This window comes from Rousettus aegyptiacus, unplaced genomic scaffold, assembly GCF_014176215.1.
Source record: "Rousettus aegyptiacus isolate mRouAeg1 unplaced genomic scaffold, mRouAeg1.p scaffold_m13_p_9, whole genome shotgun sequence".
NCBI classification, from domain to species: domain Eukaryota; kingdom Metazoa; phylum Chordata; class Mammalia; order Chiroptera; family Pteropodidae; genus Rousettus; species Rousettus aegyptiacus.
Window position 1 is genome coordinate 88,434,246 of NW_023416312.1, and position 6,708 is coordinate 88,440,953.

At 35.8% G+C, this 6,708-nt stretch overlaps 1 pseudogene; it reads right to left on the bottom strand.

Annotated features, from left to right (window-relative positions):
* Nucleotides 1-6,127: 6,127 nt before the first annotated feature.
* Nucleotides 6,128-6,247, bottom strand: LOC118608599 (annotated as a pseudogene).
* Between the last annotated feature and the right edge of the window lie 461 nt (nucleotides 6,248-6,708).

Here is a 6,708-nt window from a genome sequence, read left to right on the forward strand (position 1 = left end):
TGTTTGATATCAGGTTGTGATAACTTCAATTTTGTTCTGCTTTCTCAAGAATGGTGTGGCTATTTGGGGTCTTTGTGGTTCCATGTAAATTTTAGGATTAATTGTACTAGTTCTGTGAAAACTGCCATTGGTATTTTGATAGAGATTGCATTGAATCTATAGATTGCTTTGGGTAGTAAGGTCATTTTAATGGTGTTAATTCTTCCTATCTATGAGCATGGTATATGCTTCTACTTATTTATACCTTCTCCAACATCTTTCTTCAATGTCTTATGATTTTCTGAGTACATTTTTTTGTGCTTCCTTCGTTAAATTTATTCCTAGGTATTTTATTTTAGTTTTTGATGCAAGTGTAATTGGAATTGTTTATCTAGTTTTTCTTTCTGATAATTTATTGTTGGTGCATAAAAATATAACCGATTTCTGAATAGTAATTTTTTATCCTGATAATTTATTGTATTTATTGATAAATTCTAATAGTTTTTTTGCGTGGAATCTTTTGGGTTCTCCATATACAGTATTATGTCATCTGCAAATAATTACATGTTTACTTCTTCTTTTCCAATTTGGATGACTTTTATTTCTTTTGCTTGTCTGATTGTTGTGGCTAGGTCATGCAATATTATATTGAATAAAAGCAATGAAAGTGGACATCCTTATTTTCTTCCTAATGTTAAGGAAAACAATTTTAGCATTTTTTCTGTTGAGTGTAATGTTAGCTGTGGGTTTGTCATATGTGGTTTTTATCATGTTGAAGTATGCTCCTTCTATTCCCGCTTGCTGAGAGTTTATATCATAAATGGATGCTTGATTTTGTCAAATGTTTTTTCTGCATTTATCGAAATGAATAAATGATCAATAAAATAATATGATCAATAAAATGATCATCTTATTTTTATCTTTCATTTTGTTTATGTGATGTATCATGTTAATTGATTTATGGATATCAAACTGACTTTGCATCCTAAGAAAAAATCCCACTCGATCATGGTATATTATCTTTTTAATGTATTGCTGAATTCAGTTTGCTAATGTTTTGTTGAGTTCATCAGGGATATTGGCTTATAATTTTATTGTTCTATATAATATCTTCTTCCGACTTTGGAATAAGGGTAATGGTGGCCTCATAAAGCAATTTTGAGAGCTTTCTTACCTCTTGAATTTTTTGGAATAGTTTGAAAAGGATAAGTGTTAATTCTTCTTTGAGTGTTTGGTGAAATTACCTGTGAAGCCATCTGGTCTAGGACTTTTTTTTTGTTGGGAGTTTTTTAATTACTGATTTGATTTCACTAGTACTAATTGGTCTCTTTATATGTTCTGTTTCTTTTTGATTTACTCTTAAAAGATTGTATGTTTCTGGGACTTATCCATTCCTTTAATATTGTCCTACTTGTTGACATAATTTTTTAAATATTATTTTCTTATAAACCTTTATAAATCTGTGGGGTTAGTTGTCATCACTCCTCTTTAATTTTTGATTTATTTTATTTGAGTCCTCTTTCTTTTTTTCTTGATGAGTTGGTTAAAGGTTAATCAATTTTGTTTATCTTTTCAAAGAACTAGATTTCGCTTTCATTGATATTTTGTTTTGTTTTGTTTTAGATTCTAATTCATTTATTTCCGCTCTGATCATTATTATTTTTTTTTATCGTACTAACTTTGGGTTTTGTTTGTTGTTCTTTTTCTAGTTCCTTAAGGTGTAAAATTAGAGTGTTTGTTTGAAATTGTTCTTGTTTCTTGGTGTAGGCCTGTAATACTATGAATTGTCCTCTTAGAACTCCTTTTGCTGTGTCCCATGGATTTTGGGTCATTGGGTCACAATAACCCAAATGTTTTCATTTGTATCAAGATATCTTTTGATTTCTTTCTTGATCTTGTCGTTAGCTCATTCATTGTTTAGAAGCATGTTATTTAATCTCCATGTGTGTATATGTCTGTGTGTTTCAGTTTTTTTCTTGTAATTGATTTCGTTTCTTACCACTGCCATACAAGAAGACACTTGGTATGACTTCAACTTTCTTAAATTTACTAAAACTTGTTTTGTGGCCTAACATGTGGTCTATTTTGGAAAATGTTCCGTGTGCACTTGAAAAGAATGTATATTTTACTGCTTTTAAAATAAAGTCTTCTAAAAATATCAATTAAATCCATCTGGTCCAGTGTGCCATTTAAGGCCACTATTTTCTTTCTGATTTTCAGTCTAGAAGATATATTCATTAATGTCAGTGAGGTCTTAAAGTCCCCTACTATGACTGTTTTGCTGTCAATTTCTATTTTTATGTCAGTTAGTATTTGCTTTATATATTTATGTGCTTCTATTTTGGGCACATAAATGTTTGCAAGGGTTATAGTCTCTTGTATTGATTCTTTTATCATGAAATGTCTTTCTTTGTCTCTTATTATAGGGTTTGTTTTAGTTTATTTTGTCTTATATACTTTTTGCTACCCCAGCTCTTTTTATTTCCACTTGCATAAGATATATTTTTCCATCACTTAACTTTCAGTCTAAAGTGGATCTCTTATAGATATAATGCTATGGGTCTTGTTATTTTATACACTCGGGTAGCCTATGTCTTTAGATTGGAGCATTAATTCATTTACACTTTAAGTGATTATTGATAGGTACATAGTTGTTGCCACTTTATTACTCATATTTATGTTCTTCCCCTTCATCTTCTTCTTCCTGAAGTTACCTTAATATTTATTGTAATACTGGTTTGGTGGTGATGAATTTCTTTAGCTTCTTCTTGTCTGGGAAGCTCCTTATCTCTTTTTCAAATTTAGGTGATAGTCTTGCAGAATAGAATAATATTAGTCATAGGTCCTTTCTTTTCATCATTTTGAATATTTTGTGCCAATCCCTTCTGGCCTGCAAAGTTTCCTTTAAGAAATCAGCTGGCAGTCTTATGGGATCTGCCTTGTAAATAAATGTTTTTCACTTGCTCCTTTTAAGATTCTCTCTTTGTCTTTAACCTTTGGCATTTTAATTAAGATGTGTCTTGATGTAGGCTTCTTTGAGTTCATCTTGTTTGGGAGTCTCTGTGCCTCCTGGGCTTGTATGTTTATTTCTTTTACCAGGTTAGGGAAGTTTTCAGGCATTATTTCTCCTAGCAAGTTCTCAATTCTTTGTTTTCTCTCTTTCCCTTCTGGTATCCCTATGGCATGAATGTTGTTATACTTTATGTTGTCCCAGAGATCCCTTAACCTAGCCTCAGTTTTTAAAATTCTTTTTGCTGTTTCTATCAGATGGTTTCTGCTATTTTGTCTTCCAAATCAATGATTCAGTCTTCTGGTTCACCTGATCTCCTTTTGATTCCTTTCAGTTTATTCTTCATTGCAGTTATTGCATTCTTCATTTCTGACCGGTCCTTTTTTTTATGGTTTCTATTTCATTTTTTATGCTTACTTTCTCATTGTCGAAGTTCTCACTAAGTTTTTAAAGCATGCTTATAACCAGTGTTTTGACCTCTGTATCTGGTAGATTGTTTGCCTCCATTTAGTTTAGTTTGTTTTTTTCTGGCATTTTCTCCTGTTATTTCATTTGAGACATGTTCTTTTGTTTTCTCATTTTGGGTGCCTCTCTGTGTTTTTTTTTCTATATATTAGGTAAACCTGTTATGTCTCAGAGTCTTTGCAGGGTAGCCTTAGGTGTAGGTAACCTGTTGGGCCCAGTCATGCAGTGTTTTAGGTCACTTATGCCAGATACTCCAGGAGTGTACCTTGTGTGCATTGTGTGTGCCCTCTTGTAGTTGAGCCTTAATTGCTGTTAGCATGTCAGTGGGTGGGACCGACCCTCAGGCTGAGTGGCTGTGATGATTGACCATGACCACACGAATAAGGTGCTGTGTGGGGGTGACCCCATGGAATGAGTTTTTGACTCAGGAGTCTTGGTGATTTCTGAGACTACCGTTTGGGTATGTTTCTTTTGGGGCTAATCCTGTAGTGCTCTGTTGTATAAAGCTGGCCACTGGGTGTGTTTGTTTTGGGGTGTCTTGGGAGAGGCTCCTGTGCAGGTCAAGGTCAATGCTGCCTGTGATCAGCCTGTGGCTACCTGATAGACTCTACAAAGTGATCTATGGTTGTTGCTACCTGTGCTGGATCTGAAGGTTCATGGGAGAGGCCACCCTTTGAACAGAGGTTGACTGCCACCAGTACTTGGCCTGTGGTAGCTCAGAAGCAGGCCTCGGGTACCCTGAGGCCTGCTGCCACGTGCTAGCTGCTGTTATATCTCAGTCACTAAAAGAGCCTCAGGCAATATGCAAGTTAAATGAGGTGGCATCTTAGGGAGTCGCCAGGGTGGAGTGAGTCGTGTTCCTCAGGTCAATGCAAATTCAGATTTACTCAGCAAAAGACTCAGGGTACACCAAGGCCGGCTATCACTTGCCTGTGGTCCACAAATCCTGAGAGTTGTCCAGGAAATACTGTAGTGTGAATTAACACTGGCTGCCTAAAAAAGCCTCTAGCTCTGCAAGAGCTGGGTGGTGTGGGATCTCAGAGAGTCACCAGAGTCGTGTGAGCGGTGTTCACCAGGTTAGTGCAGATTTAGATTTAGTGCTAATGCTGATCCTGGGGCCACTCAAAAGGCTCAGAACACATGGAGGTCAGCCACTTCCTGCCTAGAGCTCATGGACCCACCTGAGAGATAACTAAGAAAGTTTGCATTACACGCCAACACAAGCTGTCCATGGGACACTGAAGTCTTTGGTGGTCCACAAGTTTAGTGGGACAGGGTCCTAAGGAGTCACCAGGGTAAAGCCAGTGGGTTTTATCAAACCAATGAAAATTCCAATTTGGCAATATTCAGGGAGAGCTCAATATAGGAAAGATGGTGTCTGTTTACCAGCTACAGGGGAGGAGGCCTCGACACAGGGACAATAGCGGCTGTCCCTCAAGTTCTTGCCCTGTAGCCACTTAACTCAGTTTCTCCCTATGTGTCTCTAGCATCTTCCAAGTTACTCTCCTTCCACCGAAGCCCAGACTGAGTACCTGGGAGTTAGAGAGTCTGTGCGCAGGCCCTTTAAGAGTAATTCCTGGGTTTCTTTCAGGCTTTTTCTCTCATCTTGGGCTTATAAAAGTACAATTGGAAAACTTACAGCAGGAGTCTTTTCCTTATTCTACTTATTGCTTTTATCATCCACATATTAGAAATAAAATAATTGTCAAAAAAAGTTTTTGGCATAGTACAACATAATTAAGCCACACAGGGCATGTAACTAGCTCTCTATATTTCCTGTATTGTGGGTGTTTATTGTAGATACTAATATTTGTTTATATATTCTGTATTGTCTACATATAGTGCTAGAAATTATACTGAATGATATAATTCTAATTATATTTGTCCATTTTCTCTCCACGCTCTAGATCCCAAAATTTGACCAATTAATCATCTCATTGTTGAAGTCTTCAGTGTCATCATAATGCCATTATCATCAGCTGCTGCTGCAGGTACAGCCATTCCTGATAAGTTTAGCCCCTTTCTTTTTGGTGGATCCCTTTTTTGTTTCTCTTCCCCATATGCTCAGGAAGAGTGACCCCTTTCTCAGCTCCAAGAGAATGACTCATGACAGGTCCTAATCTATAATGCTCATTCCATTCCACTCCCCCACCACTGCCACTTATCGATTGTTCTAAGTATGTACATAAGACTGATACGTCATCATACTAAGTGAATTTCATTTCAAAGACTCCATATTGTGACACTTTGGACAAGAAACATCACTGCTCTCTCAAGGAGTTTATTACTTAATTGGTAGACAAAATATGTACATGAAAAGAATAATATAAGTCAGTAATAATGCTAAATATCAAATAAAATTTACAGACAATAAAATTTATAGAAATGAAAACAGGGAGAGATTACTAACCTTGGAAGCTCCCTGTAAAAATGTGTTGTTGATCACGGAAATAATTATTTTATTTCTATTGATAAAATTAATGTATAGGCTGCAAATTGCTGTGAGCAAGGAATTATAGTTATGGAATAAATGAACTCTGAATCTTTATTTATTTATTTTCTTATTGTTTCTTTTTTCATATTTTAGGCAAGGCAACCCTTGGTTGACCTCACAGATTGCAAGGAGTTTGTCATTTTACAATCCCTTATTTTTTAAATTTTTTTAATTTTTTACACCTACAGCGCCTGGTCTTCCTAGGTGGTCTCCCATCACAAGCACTAACCAGACCCAACTCTGCTTAGCTTCTGAGATCAGGTGGGATCAGGCTTGTTCAGGGTGGCATGGCCATAGACAAACTCTGAATCTTTAAAGAGACTTGAAGCCGTAAATCAGCAAAACCAAATGGTGTCCATGAAGGCACTCGTGTAGCAATTGCTTGTCAAAAAGTGACCTAGCTATATATGCAAAGCTGTTTTCTCTGTTATGTAAGGAAACAACATTTTTAGAATTTAACTTTCCATTTAAAAAAATGCCTACTCATTAAAGAAAATTAGAAAAGGAAAATTGAAAGGGAGAAAAATACATCTTTTATATCCCCAACCTTAGCATTTTCATATCTATTCTAGTTTATTGTTTGTATGTGTGTGTATTTATTTTTCTTCTGAACGAGCTTTGTGTGATCAATGTACAAATTTTTAAACTGCATTGTTTTAGTAAGCTAACTTGTCCAGTACTGTTTTGTAAGAAACAAGTCTCATTACCTCATCCCTTGGATCTTTTCTGAGCATCTGGCCCTCTCCTAAATATCCAAAGA